The sequence below is a fragment of the Astatotilapia calliptera genome, chromosome 16, assembly GCF_964374335.1.
Source record: "Astatotilapia calliptera chromosome 16, fAstCal68.1, whole genome shotgun sequence".
Lineage (NCBI taxonomy): Eukaryota > Metazoa > Chordata > Actinopteri > Cichliformes > Cichlidae > Astatotilapia > Astatotilapia calliptera.
In genome coordinates, this window is record NC_137437.1 from 15,087,152 (window position 1) to 15,107,609 (window position 20,458).

At 39.0% G+C, this 20,458-nt stretch overlaps 1 long non-coding RNA gene across 2 annotated transcripts; it reads left to right on the plus strand.

Annotated features, from left to right (window-relative positions):
• Nucleotides 1–1,188: 1,188 nt before the first annotated feature.
• Nucleotides 1,189–19,982, plus strand: LOC113007648 (uncharacterized). 2 transcript variants are annotated; one of them, XR_003269927.2, is made up of 2 exons: nucleotides 1,189–1,548; nucleotides 19,174–19,982. It is a non-coding gene; the product is annotated as an uncharacterized LOC113007648 (long non-coding RNA). The 2 variants fall into 2 exon arrangements; XR_013902472.1 differs by lacking the exon at nucleotides 1,189–1,548 and adding an exon at nucleotides 9,351–9,494.
• The last annotated feature ends 476 nt before the right edge of the window (nucleotides 19,983–20,458 follow it).

The following is a 20,458-nucleotide window of genomic DNA, read 5'->3' on the forward strand; positions in this document are numbered from 1 at the left end:
AGAAGAAGAAAAGAAAAAGAAAAAAAGAAATCATCCGCAACCTTTGAAATTTACTTCCTCTTCGCCGAACTCTGCAGCGTTTTACTTATATCGTGTTATCCACTTTATCAGAGCCTCTCACGTTGTCAGGTTAACGTATTTTCAAGGACATTGAGGATTTGAAGGCAGAAGTTGATTTGGGGTTTGACGCAAAAATGAACCAAGCGGACTGTCTCAAGCATATGCTGGTATGGTCGTCAAGCTGGAGGAAGAGAAGGGCGTCTTGATGGTGACTTCACTGACACCAACAACTTCCTGACGCAACGCTACTGTAACAGCAGCGGGGAAAACAGCTCACCTTTTCATCCGATGAACCAACATGATCCTATTTCTGCATAGTAAGCCGTCTCAGCTGCTTTTCTCCTCTCCGTTCCAGGAACAGCGGCGGGCTCGTTGCACCAAAGAATAGTCTGCTTATGTTTATATTTTTCACATCATAGAAAGTGCCATCCGTTACGCCGTACTTGTTGCACAGCTTTGCGATCCCCTTTGTTGTTGGACAACGGGAAATCGGATTACCTGGGTTTCAAGTGTGCCCCAAAATTATTCTTCAATCTTTTCTGTTGGCGCGGAGAAAGTGAACTTTTCTACAAATCTATGACAGAAAATAACACATCGAGGGAGAGCAAATGGTGGATGGGATTATTGCTCAAATGCAGTCCAGCTTTTACGCTGAAGGAAAGCTGAATTCGTTTGACAGCACAGGGTTGTTGTTTTTTTCTTTCTTTCTTTGAGTGGTAGAAAACTGGAGGACTCCTACTCCTTGCTGTGGGGGGTAACGCGTTACTGAGCAACGCGTTACCGCCCTGCACTGTCCGGAAACTAGTTTGAAGTTGAAAAGGCGTGTAGGCTGCACGCGTTCTGCTTTTGAAGACCGTGGCTCGGCGAAGTAACAAAGAGAAAGCCCGTCTCTGCTGTGCGGCTCTGTGCAGGAACTCAATTTACCGAGACGCACTGTATGCAAATGCACCCGTTCCTCTACACGCGCACGGGCGCACCGACCTGTAGTAGCCTGATCTTGGACAGCCTATCGGACCCGGGCACCGTGTGCCTTGTAGCCTTGTCTGCTTCACTTTGAAGAGATGCTGGTCGTCCCGGACACGTGAGCTGAGCTGTTGAGAAGACTTTGTGGCGGATTTGGATGAGGGGTTTTTTTTTCTGTGTGCGTTAATGGCCAGGCGTGCGAACTAGGCTATAGTGCGCTCAGATGTGTGCGTATGTATGTGTGTGTGTGTGTGTGTGTGTGTGTTTTTTCTTTCTCTCCCTCGGTCGCTCTGTGTATCCACCGCTCCGCCTCCTCCCCCCTTTTCGCAACATTGACGCAACCAAAAATACTGGAACAAAAGAAACAACTTCCTTGAAGCTTTGCTGAAACTGCACTTAGTCGGTGAATAGAAGGTTGTTGTCAACTTGCCTGGATGAAAATGTCGATGTGAGGGTGTCACCAGTGGCCGGCTGGCAACGAGAGAGATGCAGTCGATTCCTCTGAAACGCGCCCAGGCTTATCCAGTAAGTGCTATTAAACATTCAGTAGAGTAATTTCAACTTTTGCTGTGTGACCTCTCGACTAGTTGAGTTTGCTGTACGCTGTCAGTCAACGCAAAAATAAAGAGTCGTTTTGGTCGATTCTCCGCGACGCCGGACACAAAGTAAAGTCTCTCTGAGGTAATGTTGGCGACCTGACGAGGTAGAGTATAAGTTATATATTGTAGCAGACGTCGTTGTGCACGAATGACAAGTTTATAGCCTTCTCCTTTTCAACAATCCGGCTCTTAGGAGCCAGTGACAACAAGGCTTTAACTACACTGCTGTCAATAAATAAATAAATAAATAAAAAAGATCCGTCAAATGTGAACGAGACATCAGTTTGTTTGAGGCAAATGTGACGGGGGCACTATTAGAAATAGGTTGTGCACTAGCAAGTCTTGAACACGGGCTACCAGTTTATTATTGTTATTCATGCAGCAGCCTTGAGCTGTCGCCGGTTGCACGAAGATCCCGGTGATCTTCAAACATGTCCACAACGGAGCAGCAATGCGAGTGTTTTTATTGATTCGATTTGCTGTCACCGTTTCAGATGATGTGTCTAACTTTGCTTTTAAAGCTTCGGTCCGCAGTTTGGGGCGGACGATCACTCCGCTTTGTCGCGTCGCTGTTTTTTTACTGCATGAACAAAGGACTGGATGGAGTAGTCGGCTCGGCACAGAGCGTCGGTGGAGAGCAGGCGGGCTGTTTACAATAATAACACGATAGCGGTGACGTCACGCAGACTGACAGCAGCCTCGGCCAGTGCGGAGTTCGCGTAGCCATCAGCAACACGCTATATTTGGAAAGCGGTTACATCATCGGGATACAACAGTGGCCCGTGGGGGGAGGGACTTCCGCAGGAATTCTCGATTTGTAGTCCAGAAGCAAGACAATGAATAGGCCTACATCAGTTGTGTCTTTGCAGGGTGAAATCAAATTATTTCAGACCTTCTTTGGATTTCCATAATCTGCTCACACTCTCATATTTCTAAGATGGTGTGAGAAGTGCCTTAGACACTCTTTATGACTGTGGTACTACAATACCAGTAGGTTCAGGTAACATATAATTGAATCATAACATCTCAATGGAAAATGTAAGGAGACTATCTCCGATCGGCATTCTTCCAGTGTATCTGCTAAAATTGGGGGTTTGGGGAAGGCTTGCGAGGCCGAAGTTGACTTTGCATTGGTGAATAATATTTTCCAGCCTACTTAGTAATGTTTACTCCCCCAACATAGTAAGTAACGGTTCCCTAGTAGTAGTAGTAGTAGTAGTATTGCTATGATACCTGCACCTCTTTTTAAGTCAACTTGAATATAAGGATTGCTCCTCTCACACAGCAGCAAAGTGACCACCAGACGTCAATAAGCAGATTAACTGCTGCCTGTCCTCAGTCTCCTCATCCATAGCTAAAGTGCCTGAGGTGAAATGAAAGAAATTTGTTCAAATTTTGTCAGATTTTATATACAGATCAGCATCGGTAAGCCTACTACATGCTACACAGTACTCAGAAAGCTGTGGACTCCAAATCGGCTGCATAGAGCAACTTTGTTGCAATAACACACAATCTGCTTTGTGGCAAGCAGCATCACTGGTTTCCACTTGCTATACTGTTGTACACAGTGGTAACCTTTGAGTATTTAATGTATTCAAATGTAATGTTAGATGAGTATTTTCTTTATTTCAGGCATCATTAGTACCAGTGATACGTTCTCTGATATCATTCAGTCAACCTGAAACCAACATTTAATTGAGTTAAGCGTCTCATACTCAAATCTAGACACTTTGTTTTTATAATAGCACAAAGTCATTTATTAGTAACTTGAATTAGATGTGATTGTATGTCCCTTTAATGTAAACAATGGCATCATGTTTAATGAATATTGCCCTTTCATCAGCTTACAGCAGTTAAGAAAACAAAACAAAAAAAATTATTAAAATCTGCACTAATCTAACTAAACTGACTTATTTTCAGAGCTAGAAAGCATTATGCTACCTAAGGACTGCCGTGACTTCAGTGTGTTTCCCATAAACCTACAGGCCTGTGTTTTGGCATCAAAGTATAGTACAGTATGTGAGTAGTGTAAATTCTCATTTTCTCGGGTATGGAAAGCAAGAACAGTATTTGGTAATGTTCCGAGCACATTGGGTACTTGAAGATTAAGTAATAAATAAATGTAGCACATTAAAAAACAGAATGTTCCACCACTGTGTGTATATCATTTTCAATATATTACTGTCATTCCAGTATTTACTTGTTTCACAAATATACATCATGTAAAATAACAGCTTTTTTCAAATGTGGTCTTGCATGCATCAAAAGTTAAAAATTTTCGTATAAATAGGCTTAATTGAAATCTTTCTGGACACAGGTAAAAAAGTGAGACAGACATAAAAGCAACATAATCTCAACGCCGTGACTTATACAGTGTGAGCGTAGGAATATTGCTCAGTGCCAGTAAATACAGTTTATGAAATCTGTCAGAGGCAGTAGTGGTTTTTAGATACATGCCATTACCTAAACACAGTTAAATGTCATAGATAGCATCTAGCAGAGAGCTCGCAATAGACTGTCAATAAAAGAAGGACTGGCCAGAGGGATGTTTTTATTATGTGAGTCTCCTTTAGTCTTTTGAATGCCACTAGAGTTCATAAATGATATTAGACACTCTATAGTCATTTTAAAACCGTCTGCTTGGCTTTGTGAAGCTTTCGCAGAGACTTTTTGGTGTATTTCTTGTTCTAGTGACTCTAACTGTTACAGGATTTTAATTTTAATGTGCTAATTTGATTAAGGGGCATGCAAATATGCATATAAAAATGATTTGTTTACATTGTTTTTGTATAGTTTGGGTCTTAGAAGACCTGTGTTGATCCTGCTGTTCAAACAGTACTTGGCTTTATCTTTTTTGTCATCCTCAAATTTAATGATAAAGAGCATAAGCCCAAATATATCGGCAGTCATCAGCTTGAGGCAATGACCCAAAAAAAAAGAAGAAAACACACCTAGACAAAGTGCTCGTAACACCCAAGGTAACTCTACTGCCCTAAGATTAACTCTTGCTTCTGTTTAGACTTCTCTGTTATCCCTCTCACAAATCTGCCTTGAAAATAAATAAATAAATAAAAATAGGTGGTGTGGGGTGTGGACAGTTTAGTTGAGATTTTTTAAAAAACAAACTACAAGTTCAGGAAGCAGCATGAATAATGTTTTGTTGTCAGATTTATATTTAAACCTACCTTGAATGGAAAACGGCTCTCATTATGTTACACACCAACGAGGCCACTTTGACTCAGGATGCAATAACACATGTCAATGCGGTTATGCTCTATTTTTTTTATTTTTCATCCATCAGGCATGGGATCATTTGGCCTTTTGGCACATGACTTCACATTTAGTCTGGAAAACACAGTGTACTCATCATCAACTGGTATCAACAGAAAAAGTGTCCAAGAACACAATTTTAGGATGAAAATTAGGCGACTTGTGCTGGCTTTGTGACTGATGCTCGTTGTTTGCAGACTGCATGGAAGTCTTTGCTTATCCTTTGGCTAATATAGAGAATTTCTCTGCTTTAGCCTAGCCTTCTGTGAAATCCCTTTTTCTACTCTATCTGCATTACCACCAGGACAAGTATAGTTTGTCCCCATAATTGTCCTCTGTTAGTGATGTCGCTTTAGCCTGTCCAATGAATTGTGCCCACTTAATTTGATTGCTGTGAGAATGTGTGTAAGCTTATGGAGTGAACAAGTGAAAAGGGCTTCTTGTGCTGTAACATCTGAACTTGCTGGCCAAGCATGTGATAGTGTTTAGAAGAATTCTGGCTGTTAGAGTTCATCTTTTTCTCTTTTTTTAAAGTGAATTTTGCGTTCACCTGAGCAAGTTATCTGTCAAGTAACTTTATTGAGCGAAAGTTTGTCATAAAGCAAAATAAGAAACATTATTTACATGCAAACGAGTCGCATGCATGTGTGGAGTGCACGTGTGTGTGTGCCAAATTTTAAAGCACCCAAGGGCTAATGTGACCACCTTTCAGCCTTTGTGCTAAAAAAAAAAAAAGGTCAGAGGTCTCTGTTGTGTTTTCAGGATGACCTGCTAGTGACTATTAGCCATTGACAAATGTGATGTCCCACAAGTGTGCGGGCCGGACCCCTCCAAAGGGGGAGGTGTCGTAACACGCCCCACGCTAACCTCCGAGCCAACCCCACCTCAACTAGTGCATACACACACGCTCTGCCCTGCTGACAGGAGCACAAGGGGGCAGCTGCTACAGATGTCTAGAGGGGGAGGGGAACCAAGGAGACATCAATGGAGAGTCTCTAGTATGGAGTTTTCTGTGGGGCTCATTGTGTTCTCTAAAGACCAAGACGAGGGCCATGTTAATATAGTATGCCTATGGTATCTTCAGCTTCGTTTCAGGCTGCGTTGGTCATAGGGCTGCCTCGTGCATATGCTGCTTTCAAAAGGCACTCTACGTTGATCCATGCTGCCAAATGTTCCTAAATGTTACACAGCTTGATATTTACCAAGAAGAGTGGCAGAATAAGCGGTTTCTCTCCTTAAAAGTACTGTTTAGTCTCGAGTCTAGGATGAGGTGATATTTCTTTGATTTTACAGTGTGAATGGATCAGACTGTAATTAAAAATTACGATTATCCAAATTACACCGATACAGTGGGAGAAGGGAAAAAAAGAAGAATTAATTTCACAACCTGCTCTGTTGTGTTGGTTGATTTAATCCAGCAGGCAGCAATGTGCCACAGAGAGCTGACAATGTGCGTACACTCTCCGATCTGCAAACACCTAATGCTCCTGAGCGACGTTAAATCGCCTGCAGTTGCCCAAAGTTGACAGAAATGCTGCAAACTTTGTGTTTTCTGTGCTACATAGGTGTTTATTCCTGATTTAATACCACCCTTGACCCTCACTCACCCCTTTTGGGTGCTATTAATGTGCTTTTTTTGTCTTTTGGGTTTATTTTTTTTTTAAATAAAGAATGATATATTCAGTCTGTTACTACTGCCTATTTCCCCACCTTTTCATATCACGCAGCCCCAAGTCTGGTGGTGGTGGTTTTGGGGGTGGGCCTGTTTTTGAAGCACATGAATCAAGTGAAAGAACCAAAATAATGTGTAAAAACCCCTCACTGAGTGGGTAGCGGTTGAGTGTAAAAGCCAACCATGCACACGAGTCATCTAAACTGAAATCAAATTATGCTGAACTAAAATTACCCCAGCGTAGCAACTTTGCAGCCAGGTTTGCCTGCAGTGGTCAAACACCATGATACGTGACACTGTGGCTCTTGTTCGGCGCGTCTACCAGAGGACAAGGGAGAGCTCCACTCTGTCTCAACCCTCAAATGAAGAGATGCATTATGATGTGGATTTCATTTAGGCCTGCAAAAAAAAGGGGGAAAGAAAAAAAAGAAAAAAAAGCTGCCGTAGATAACGGAGCAGTCTGAGTAGCATGGCTCATTTGTGTAGTGACATGTGACTTGTGTTTTCGTGAGTCATAAGGATCTCCTGCCTAATGGAAGGCAGTGTGTGCTCATGTGACGGTGACACAATGCAGGATGAACTGTATAGTGTTCACCAGAGCTCAGCTTGGCTACTGTTTTGGCACTGCTAATAGAGACCCATGAGGGTCTTGTTAATTTTTATCCTAGTGAAACCAAACAAACCACAGTGTCGGTCACTTTAGGGTTTGGGCGATGATGATTACGCTTTTTTGTTTGTTTGTACACTAAGGATCAAAGCTGGAAGCACTGCAGAAATGCATGCATGCACTCGTGTGTATGTTTGTGTGTGTGTGTTTGTAATGTCTATGAGTACTGCATCCTATTCTTCCCATGGTCATAGTGGTGTTTTTGCTGGCTCATCCCTGCCTCTCCACATGCCTGTTTAACAACACAGAGCTCCTCCTTACTGGCTTCCTGTCCAAACCAGTTTATCTGTAAACAAGTGTGTTTTTTTCCTCTCCACCCTATTGTCCACACTACACCAGAATGCATACACAATGGGCGCCCTCTCTCTCCTGGTCTGCTTTTGTACTCAAAAAGTAAAAGGCATTATGTTTTTACTACAATATACTGCAATGTAAAGAAATTATGTGCTTCCTGAAATGCTCTAAAGACATATTAAGTATTTAAAGGTCATTAGCACGAGTCAAAATGACTTAAGGCACAGTTAAAAACTAATAGCCGTTGCCGCTAATTCTTTTTTCCAGTGGAACCAACTGCTCACATAGCAGGTGAATGCTATGTGTTGTTATTATGTGTGCATTGGGATGAAATGGCTGTCTCTGTTTATCTTGCCTGAGGTACACTATGCTACAGTAGATGTGATAACAGTGGGGTTATTGTAGTAGAGCCCAACCCGTACGTGCTTTGGCTACCGCATGTATACTACAATGGTACGTGAAGTTATAGAGTGTTGCCAATCTAATCCTAAATTGAGAGAAAACGGTAATCCCATTACTTACTTATAGAAGGTGTTATTTTAACAGAAATGTCCAAGCCCACTTTAAAAGGCGTAGAAATAAATCAGTGAAAAGTTCAAAAGAAAAAAGTGTAGCCTCGCTAAAAAGGAAAGTTAATTAAAATTAGGCACAGCAATATGATGTCACAGCAATTTAAGATAAGAAAGCAATGTTTGAACTGTGGAAAATAAAACAAAGCCAACCTCAGAGTGTGATTGAAAAGAGTTAGGAAGGAGGACTTTAACTGCTGTCTGAGCCTGTGTTACCTTACTCAGTCAGTGCTTTTCTTTTTTGCTCATTGTTACATTAACATTATTTGGTTTGCATCTCCATAGCCTCGGGACTGTTACTTGTTGACCTATAACACAGATGTTAGACTTCTGTCTACAGTATGCTTAATTTGGCTATTCTTGTCTTTGATAGGTCTGTCACTCCAAGGCAAGCATTTTAGTGCTAACGGCAGATAACCACACCATCCTATAAATGACTAACCGAATTTGAATAGACATTCATAGTGCTTATATGAAAGATGGTAAGAGAAGCATGGGAGAAGAGAAGTAGAGAAGTATTTCAAATTCTTATGCATCCGTAGGAAGATGCTTTTAAATGCTTTGCATGGGATCGATCCTCCTATATACAATATTCTATGGCAAGTATAATTAGAAAGATTGCTTATACACTGGCAAAAGCCTTAAGAAGAAATAATCAGTGAGTTGGAAAAGAGCAAACTATTGTAACCCCAAGCATAAGTGCAACATCCTTGCTATTTTGTTGTGGGTCACTATGGACTGAATTTGCTCAGTGTAGCCAGTACAAATGGATATAGTTGCAGGTGTAAATAACTGTAGCTCTCAGTAAATGTTTATTCCTGTACAATCGTGCCTGGTAGGACACATTATGCGTGTATTTCTAACGATATAGATTTTATTCTATGAATATAGGCCAGCTTGTATTCTGTTGATTTTTTTTTACACACAGTCTTTTATTCCCACTTTTACTATGTATTTAGACAGACTGCAATGTTTTGTAAATAGTGCGCAGTCTCTACTAAGAGTATTCGTGTCATATCAGAAATCCTCGTATGAACTAGTTTGAACGAAAAGGGTTTCCCGTTAGTTGCTGCCGTAAAAGACACTGCGAGGCCTTGAAGAGTTAATTTGTTGATCGCTGCGGTGGGCTGCGAGATCATTCGAGAGTGCATTTTCAGCAGCCAATCAGCAGGCAGACTCGACACCGTATTTAGCCAATAGGGCGAATGGAAGGCTCTATCGAATTTGAATGAGACAAGTCTTTCGGCGCCATTTTCGAGTGAACAGCGATTGCCTCGACAGCTGCGGGTAGAGGATGCTGCGAATGTAGAAAGCTGTTCCGAGGCGGGGGGGGAGAGAAACCAAGCGCTCAAAAACTGCGCTTTTAGAGAAGGAGTCGTGTTATTTCAACGGAAACAAAGGTAATTGTAGCCTCAAAATATTTAAATTGATTTAACTGGAGTGCACGAACGGACTTAAGGCGAGGAGTACGTGGAAAAAAGACCGCGGAGGGGAGACGTTAGCCATTTGGCCAGCTTTGTCAGCTTGTACTTCTTTAGCAGCTAGCCTACTAGCTTAGCGTGCTAGCACGTAGAGAGGGATATCTGACTTTGCTGCACTGTAACGGTGAAAAAAAACGAGAGCGGGTCGTTTTAGTCAGGAGATGAGGAGGAATTATTTGGGTGAAAAAAGACTTGATGGGAAATTATACCACACTGAAGACGCGCTTCAATCGATTGTTATTAATCAAAGTGAAACTATAATGGACTATTTATTTTGCACTGGAGCTCAGTTTTGAGCGGGAGGTGTAAAAGCTGCCAAGCTGGAACAGAGGCGAACTGCATTCGGCAGTGTCAACAAATGCACACGGCACCTACGCTGGCTTAGGAGGGAAAAAAACCCCGAAAGGAGACCGGAACAGACACAGTGCTTTTTGTAGGAACTTAATTTGACCAAGCTTTTTAAGTTAAGACAGGCGTTTTTTCCGAGCTGCTAAACTGCATGTGTGATGTTGGAAGTGTTTTGTGGATCGTTAGACAAAAAACACCTGGTAAGTTTATTATTATATCCCTGTATGACCTATATCCCTGTAATGCCCGCAATAATAATGACGGAGTTTTGTTTTATTTCCCTATCTCTGTCATGAAGTGGCTACTAGAGTTTTTTTTCTGTTTGTTTGTTTCTGGCCGTTACTAGTGACAGGTTGTGTTATAATGCAACTCCGATGACTAAAAATATGACTTTATCTTATCTAGAGTTGAGTACTTGCTTTAAATTTGTGCCTGTCAATATATTCTAATGCCTTAGATTAATGTAAGATGATCCGTGTGGCTCTTAGCCAAGGGACAACAATCATAACTCGCGACATGATGTTTCTACTTTAATAGCTGTGTTAAAGGTTTGACGAATGGCTGTCACAGCCACTAACGAAGCAATAAAGTTGAGGTAAGGTTAGATTTACAAAATAAAAACGAGGAATTGGTAGTTGTGGTGATTCCCGTGGCATGCTGTAATGTTAGGGTATTCGGTTCATTGTAGTTTGATGTAAAAGACTTGGAGCCACTGCTCGCTGCCTCCCTTTGCCCCTTCCTTTCTGCTCTTACTAGCGTCGCAGCAGTTTCTGTGTGCCATGGACCCTGATTTAATTCAAATAGAGTGAACCGGGGAGGGGAAACTGCGTGGTCTAACCTCTAACGAGTGACCGAAAAAATGGGCCCAATCATGACGGGTAGGGGCTATTTTGTGACCTTTTTTCAGTATTATATTTATTTAGTTTTTAAAAACGAACAGGACTACTCGAGAAATAAAGCATATTGAAGGAAAAGAGAGGCTCCATATAATTGCGCGTCTGAACCCGCCCTTCTACTTCCTTCCAAGTCGAGATCGGTTTAATATGTTACATAATGTGAGGCCTTCGTATCTTTTGCAGTGTAGCCTTTATTCATACAACTACGTATTCACATTAGTAAACAGGTGATCTTGCTTAAGTTTATTTGGAAAAAAAACTCTTTCAGATGAGGGATCTACAGAGTGTAGGCACCCCTTTCCATTTTTCTTGAAATGCATATTTTTTTCTAGGGCCATGTCTTACTAATAGCATTTTCCCTGGATTTTTATTTTGTCACACATATTCTGCAGCAGTAAGTAAAGAATTGTTTTAGGTTTGCATGACTTTGAATGAAAATGTAACTAAATGGTTGGAAACAACAAAGTTGTCTTCTGTGGAATTGCATATTACACCCATAGTATGATAATTATTGTAGAAGTGGGGCAGCATTTTTAAATGATTATTAATTTATTTATTTTTATAGTGAAACTTCTAAACCAAGATTTTGTATATTTTTAAGGGTAATTGGGTTGTGGAAATGAGGGAAAGCCCTTTCAAAGAGACATCAGAGCAAAGAAGTGAAGGAGGAGAAAATTACTGTACAGCATCATCTGGTGTGTCAGGCTTACAAGAATAGTAGAATTTGTGGGATTATGAAACTCTTTGAATAGTACGACTTAAAATGTGACAGGCATGTGATCACCCGTGTTGGGAATAATGCAGTACCACGTAGTGTACGAAAAACTGGAACTCTATATTTAAACCAAGTTCCCATTTCATTCTACTGTAACTGCCATTACAGGTTTTAAAAATGTTTCATTGATAATTAAACCATATGTTACTCCTACAGTGTCAAAAAGGCTAATTGGGTCACTACACTTTAGCAGAATTAAAGAATGGGTGTAAAGTAGAGCTTGGACAATGTAGGCATTTAGACACCTAATTGTAAATATTTAATGGGATTCTTAACATTTGTCTATCTGCTTATTTCGTACTAAAAGTTGAAACTGTCAGCCTGTCATGGTGTCAGTTTAGCCAGAGAGGCAGTAAGTTTTTAAGCTATTTAGTCAAATGTTTGTAATACTTTAGGTGGATGAGGGTATTGCTGAGTACTTGGTTGTTAAAGTGTAATTATAAAACAAAGTCACACTGAAAATGTTTTGTTTCAAAAATCGAAAAGTGATAGTGATTATAAATGACACTTTGTTTCAGTGTAGATTATTATGAAGTGTTTACAATATCTAATTTTGTCTAGTTTAGTTGAAGTGGGCTTTAATGTTACTATATTAGCTGCAGCATGAGTAGTTATTTGTGATATTAGTATTGAAGGGGGAAAGTGAGAAATTGCACCTCTAATGTCTAGAAGAGAGCAGGCAGCACCTTGTCAAAGTGAAATTTTATGATCAAAATATAGTATCAAAGTAATATTTGGACTCTTGCTTGCTGGTAACTAGGTTTTAAAATGTTTCTAATGTGCTCATATAGGTAAAGTGGGTGTAAATATTTACCTCATTCTTTTTCATTTTAGAGTTACAATGCAGCATTATTCTACCACCCCTCACAATCCCTTAAAAAATATTAATGCAGTGCCTTCAGTTGATCTCTATTAAAAGCTACAGGTTTATGTTTCCTCCGTTCTGTGGTATTTGCCTTTTCACACTCTTTGCAGAGCACCGATGTGCTGTTTCAGACATTCTGTGACTCATCATTCTTCAGACCCCTCTGGCAAAATAGGCTCCCACCCCCCATTTCCTGATAAACTGTGACTCTCTACTTGTACTTGCTCACATGTGCTGTAGCCAGACTGCAGAGACCCCCACCCATCTCTCTCTCTTTTTTTTTTTTTTTTTTTCTTTCTTGCAGTGCAAAGTTGATAGTATTCAAATTTGCTGTGATAGGGACAGCTTTCGATCTTTCTTTTTTTTCTTTCTTTCTCTCTCTTTTTTTTTTTTTTTTTTTTTTTTTTTTTTTTTAAACACTTACTCGAGGAGTTGGCCTTGGCTTCAGCTCTGCACCATTAAATAGAAGCTGTCAAATGGTCAGTCACTTTTCTGGAACAGTTTTAAGCACTGGTCATTCTAGTTAAGCCTCAAGCTTAGATGTGATCTTTTGAGAATGTGTGCTGATTTGCATGATGATTTTTCTCTTTCTCTCTCGCTCTCTCTCTCTCTCTCTCTTCCATCCTCCAAAGCATATAGTTTAAGGCTGATGGTACTAGTTACAGCTGCTAATTGCCTTGCCACATCTTTAAATACTGCCCTTCTATTGGCTTTATTATTATTTTCTAAAAATGTATTTTTGCGTACACTAAGTGCTATAGTGCATATAGCCTTACATTTCTTTAACTAAAAAGTTGTAAGGTTAAGCAGTGTAAGGATTAATTAATCTGACTTTTTTTTAAAAATTGTCAGTTTTATGTATAATTGTTATCGTTTCATCACATTTTTTTTGTAAATCTGTTCAGTGGGGAAGTGCACTTTTGAGGTCATCCTAAAGTACGGTCATGTGTCTCGAACACTGAAGTGATTAGGCTGGTCTGTGTTCAGAATATTAGTCATTTTAAATGGTCCGGTACAGCTCTCTAAAACATGTATCTTTAAAATATATATATATATACATTTATTTATTTTAAGTGAAGTTGTGCCTCAGACAGCACGTTTAGAAAGGTATCAGCTGTTACAATGCTAGGGAATAATCTACTTGATGATTACATTTTAGATTTTAGGTAAGTAATATGATAACCTGCTGCAGCACCACCAGTAAGATTAAACATGGCAAGAGTCTGCCTCCTGGTTAGACACATGGTGTTTTCATTGGTGTTTTTCTGTGGCACAAACTTTTTTTTTCCTGTTTTTTTTTTTTTTTTTCCCCACACAAGGGTTATAGAGTATCTCACGGTATTAACTAGTATGCCGTCAGATTGAAAAGATTTAATTATCCAAAAATATTCAAGGCATTTTTATGTTATTATTTTTATTTTATTGCTCTAACACAAATTACACCTCACCCACTACCCCCAGTAAGGGGATGTGTTTGTGTTCACATAGACCAGATATTTTCATACAGTGTGACAAACAGTGTCTTATTTAGTTAATGTTAAGTTTTAAAACTATTTTGGTTTATTTCCAACAGTAATATAAACCCATGTAATTTTGGGTTTACTGCTTTATCTTGTGTCGATTCACTGGTGTGTAACTGTCACTCTAGCTGTAAGCAGATAAGTCGAGCCTAATAAGGAACCTGGTGAAAACGACAATCATTCTTGTAATGTTTTGGGGTTTTTTGTTTTTGTTTTTTTAACAGACTTAAAACACACAATAATCATAATACACTGTTTGTGTATTTATTTTTTTTATTTGTGTTGTTTAAAGTCAGCCAACTGTAGCAAAACTTTACATTTTTTAAAAGCCTTATTTTTGGCAGATAAGACTTTTGCTTGTGTTGTGTGCTTAACTTTTTATTTTTTTTTAAACACTGAACTAGGACAAGTTACTAAATTTCACCTAGACATTTGTGCTTTAATAAGTAAAACAACAAAAACGAGTATAGTCTGTTTGTGTAATTGCTGCATGAGTGTATGGGTGTGTGATTCAACTCTCTCTCACTTTGCCTTTCCTTCCTCTTTTTGCCCCTCTTGCATATGTAAGCATGCACATTCAACATACATGCTTACTTAGATCCTAATTTCAGTCTTACTCATCGATCTGTAAGTACTGCTTGAGTGTAATGAAAAAACTTCAAGCAGCCATTTTAAAGGTTGTGGTAGTTGGGATTTTTCTTTCATTTTTTTAGTATTATTTTTTTTCAGGGTAGTTGGAGCCCAAGGTTTTCTTAACTAACCTCATGCTGTTGGTCAACTATAAATCGGGTTCTCAGGTCGAACTTTTGATATTGCATCACAGTTTACAGCATTGTCTGCATCCTGTTTATGGCTGCTCTGTCTTTTGCGACAGGAGGAGCAAACTTGAGAGAGTTCAAGTATAGGAGTAAAAAACTGGAGAGACCAGAAATGTATTTGGGTAGTACTTAGTGGTACTCAGTTGAATTACTGTTTATATTGTAGTTCAGGTACAGCAGTTGTTTGGATTAAATATTTCACCACACATTGTGGACGTACTTGTATATTTAGATGACAGACACTGCTGTTTGGCATGGGGGAGTCTTACAGTGTGGTCCGTACTTTCTCTGGAAGTGGTTAAAAATGGCTTTAACTATAAAAAAAACACTTAAAAAGAATAAATGAATGGAACAATGAGTCAAATTAAGCTTTGCATATTAGTTGATTGTTGTTTGCACCAAATTAGTTTGTTTGAAAAAATATTGCTGGAGCTTCTAGGGAATCCCAGTCACTGCTTTACATGTGTGAGTGGCCATGCAAATGTAACTGGCTTTTCTTGAATTAACACATACTGTCATTACAGTGCTTTTTTTTTTTTTTTGTTTGTTTGTTTGTTTGTTTTTCTAGAAAGGAACAAAGCAGTTCTTTATTGGTCGCATCCTTGGACTGCTGTGAACAGTAAAACTATTCATCACCTTCTGAGTTGCTCTTAAACAGCTCTTAAAGGTAATCTGCCTCTTTTTTTTTTTTTTTTTTTTTTTTTTCTTCCCCCCATGACAGTTGATACCTTTGTTATTTTGTGGACTAATCTATTTTGTGTGGAGATGGTGAAAAGATCTCATGCTGTGTAAATATTGCCCAGTAGTTGGTGAAACATTTCATCATTAATTGTAAAGCTGTGGCACAGTGAACACAGTATATTTTTACCCTGTGCAGTTGTCTTGCCATATGCAGAACAACAATGATTTGGCTAGGCTAATCCCTGATGTTTATCTGGCTTACATGCTACATGAAACGGATTTGTAATTGGGTAAGGATATAGCTTGCTTGTAAAATGGAGAAGAAAATGTCTTAGTGTGGTTCCATGCACTGTAACTCTGGGATGGCCAAATAGTTTTAATCAGTGATATTTTTGCAAAGATGGATGGATGTGATTGCTGTTCCCTGTTTTTTCGCAGTTGATGATTTCAATGCGGATCTCCCTTTACTTTGTGCTTATACTTGCAGAATACTCTGTAAAACAGACCAGAAGAGGCTAACCCAGACCACTTGATCTGGGGAGGTGATGGGTTGTCATGTCCATGTCCCTTTTGCCCTACTGGGTGTAGGAGGTTACTTGACCTTTCAACCTTGGGGTCAGGTGACTCTTTAAGGTCATTGTATGGGTAGCAAGTGTCTGTAGGAATGGGTTAAAAAGGCTGAGCAGAGAAGATGACATGTCCGGGCATGCTTCCTTTAAAGGAGAGAGAGAAAAATAGGGAGAGGTTGGAGTCAGTGATGTGAACAGTTCCACCTGGACTTGGAAAGAAATGATCAGCTTATAAGGAAATTGCACAACTTACCTGGTTTGTTTCTTTGTGTGCTTTTTGTTAAGTATTTTAGGTTTGTTTGATTGCAACTTCAGTGTAGATCAGGCTGTTCTGCAAAAAAAATGGTGTGTACAAACTAAATATGAGATGAGAAAATTATACATGATTATTCTGCAGGAAAGTAGATCCACTGTAACAATAGTGGGCTGTCATTGTTTTTATAACTAGCAAAACCTTTTTGTAAATCAGTGAATTTATTTTTCTCACAAATTTATTTATTTTTTATGATTTTAAAAACAATGTCTGATGTCATTTCTCACCTGCAGTTTTGCAGAGCACACTCATGTCTTCTGTCAATTTTTTTTTATTTTATTTGAATGGCTATTGCAAGTTATTCCGTTTACAAAGCTTAAAAACGGCAAATCCCTGTGATCGGGAAGTAAGTGTGTGTAGCATTTCTGTTTGAAGACTAGTGTCTAATTTTTGTTGCACTCCTAACAGGCAGTGTGGACTTTATTAGCCTAGGACTAAAACAAGAATTTGCCCCACAAATCTGGCAATTGCACAGTCCTGGTTTGTAGTTTTAAATTAACAGCAGCTTCAAATGTCTTAAAACTCTGTTTTCTTGGTAACAATCTTATTTTTATTCTTTTTTTTTTTTTTTGTCATTTAGGTGCAAATTTTTTTTTTTTTTAGGTATGCATGATATCAACTGTAAAATTAGAATTGAGGAAGTGTTTAATTTCATACTGACTTGGCTTGTACTATGTTTTTTTTTTTTTTTTTTTCTTCCCCCATGTGTTTTTTTTTTTTAATGTTAGGCAATAAGGGACATTATCTGTGAATTACAGGCTAGACTTCTACTTATAAACTGGGTAAGTAGAAGAGGAAAGTGGAAAGGGGGCAAAAAAAAAATACACCACACTAAGTGGTCTTCACTGTTTTTCCACCCACCTGCCACTCTCGGGTAGGTCTGGCTGAGTTGTGCTGTTGCACCTGTGTTGACTACATTGGGTTATGCAATTGGGCTGTAATCATGAATGCCTCTCATTAATAAAGGTGTTTAATTTGCCTGAAGTCAGAATCACGCGATATCCTTTAGATATCAGAAACTTTGCGGTAATGGCACAGGAGGTAAAATCAACATTTCTTTGCAGGCTGGTATAACAAGTTTTAGTTTGCCAGTCATCATAGTTCAAGTTGCATCTGTTTAACACTTTATTGAGAAATACAACATGTTTGGGGATTTTTAAAGTCAAATTCAAATTAAAGACTTTTGTCTGTTACAGTATAACAGATGAAAGCAGTGCCTTTGTGCCACTATTGTTGTTATCCCTACTCACACCTTCATTATCACATGAAGAAAAATGTTTGTGGCTTTTCTTTTCTTTTTAGTCTTTCATGTGAACTAGACTGGAGTTTGTGTGAGAAAGAAAACAACTGCCGAACTTATCAGTGTCTTTTTGGAGAGGAAGTATGCAAGAGACTATCAGATTCAGGCTATCATGTCCATTTCAGACTAAGGTCATAATTACAGGTCCATTGAGACCTCTAGTGGTAACAATTGTTGGCCTAAATCTCCCATGGGATTATTATCGGGATAATGTTTGTTTTAACACCTTCTACATGTTTTAAGATTTAAATGTTTTGTTGACATTTACTACAGCAGCCTAAAACTTTTTACATCAAGGGTGGCACATTCTTCAGTTGAAATAACTGGAAGATATTTTATTTGCTGAGCTGTTGTGGGCAAATTGCTGCTTTTTTTTTTTTTTTTTTTTTTTTTTTTTTTTTTTTTTGCATTTGCTTTCATCTACATTTCAGATGACCTATTGTGTGCTGGCTCCTGAAAAGGCAAAATATCTGTTAGTATTCATGTGAATTTTATATTTGTGGTCTCTCCATATGACCCCTTTTCTTTGTTTGAATTTTGATTTTTTAAAGTAAGCTATTATTCTTATTCTTTTGATTTTTCCCAATTTTAAGATGAATTTTAAACCTAAGTTATTTTCAGTAGTTTCTATGGAGCATGAACAGTGAACTGCACTATATGCTAGCTTTACACTTGGATGTTTGAACATCTGCCAGTAGCGCTAATGGGAGTGGAATGAAAATGCAACAATAGTTTGCAAGTTTACATTAGGGAGAAATGATTTCTGACTTTTAGAAAAGTGCCTTGTCAAATAGTTTTACACTGCTGACATAAATCAGTCCATGCCTTATTTGCAAGGGTGTAAATAAATAGTCATTTAATTTTGACTCCTACTTGTGTTTTTTAATAAAAGTAGATTGCAAAATCTTTAAACTTCAGATGTAACACTATAAGTACATTACGAAGTCTGTGGACATTGGTGCTCCTATAAGCTGCTTGGCTCAAAGTTGAGGGGAATCCTAATTGTAGAGCATACAATAATATTTCTGTATTTTAAATGTGGCAACAGTTTGGGGAATACGTCTTCTAGTTTCAACAGTGCTTCATGCATTGAGCAATATCTATAAAGAAATATATTTCCAAGTTTTGTGTGGAAGAACTCCACTGGCCTACACACAGCTCTGACCTCAATCCCTTTGAACAGCTTGTGGATGAACTGGAGGCCGACAGCTAGCCAAGGGTCCAGGCCTTATCATCCAGCATCATTGTCCGACCTTACATTGTGGTTAACTGGTGCAAATCTTGGCAGCCAGGCTTTGAAATTGTGATAAGTGATTTCCTGGAAGAGTGCAGCAGCTTAGTAATGCCCATACATTTTTGAGATGAGGCTTTCAACAAACGCAAGAGTGTGAAGCTCTCCTGTCCACATACTTTTCAGCACAAAGAACACTTTAATACTTAATGTTAATATTTTGAGAATGACTTCTGTATTATATTAAACCTTTTCTCTCTCTTTTTGTTTTGTGTGTTTCAGATGCCGAGTCTCCATGGCCACTTTAGGAGAAGACTGGAAACTTCAATCTGATTCTGGTGATCACCTGAATGTCTTTAGGTGGTTTAAATAATAGGTAATGGCTTTGTATCCATCCGTAAACATGTGCTAAGGATTAGAAGGCCAGAAGATGAAGACAGCGCAAATAACACAGAAGCAGAGACTGTTTTGAATGGAAGGACCGCAGCAGCAGTTCTGGTGATGTTGTAGCAGCACGGAATGGTTTGTGGGTTATACTGAGATGCAGGCCATACTGTGCTGCCGCACTAAAGCCTGAATATACTACATAGCTATTATCTCACAGTCTCTCCACCAAACATACTGTTGCAGTGAAAGCTTGAGGTAACAGGTAACGTACTGTCACTTTTGCATAAAACAGTAGTCTTTACTGACTTGAATTAATTTCTCATAGCCTTTCTTCTCCCTCCCCCCAGCTGTGATGAGAAAGTTGTTTGGGCTTCCCCATTCTCATTTTCTGGTCGCCTTACTGTAGCAGCACGTAAATATTGGAGTTAACACTCTAGCTGAAGTCTCCAGTATTGATCGTACTGCTGAAGCAAAGCGGGCCACTCACAATCACAGCAACTAACCACCACTGAGTGTACTCAGACCACTCAGGTGGTGGCAAACAGAGGCTGGCCTTTAGAAATGTTTACAGGTACAGGTTGACTCACTGATTCTTACTTAATGTCTATTCCATATTGTATTGACATGTAAAATATGTATACTACATTTTATTACACTTCACTATTATGTGTAAACCTTTTGAGAATAAAAACGTTTTAATTCTGTTTTGTCTGCAGTGTGTTTTCAAGTTGTTATGCTAAACTTTTGTCGGTGTGGTGTGTTTAGTAGTCTTTAGTTTAAGGGACAGGAAAAGCGTTTGTGTTCCTGATAGCGGAAACTATTAACGAGGCTTTAAGAAGCGCCGCCGTCCTTGGAGAAGAAATGCTCACAATGGCCTGCGTGGCCTTTCTGCAGCGCTGCTGGGATATTTGGGCCTATTCAGCAAAGCGCAGTGACAGATTTGCTTCGGATTCAAATCGTTACAATCATGCTTGGATTGTCGCCCAAACACCAGGAGTGCTTCTGAAAAATCAAGATGAATTCACTGTCTGTAGTGTGTTTAAAAAATTAAATAAAGAAAAAGAAAATACGGTTTTTAATACAATTTGGGCTCAGTTTATTCGATAGTTGTTGTTTTTTTAATAACTTGCTTATAGCGGTCAGAATTTACCTTATATTCTTTTGCATTATAACTGCCTTT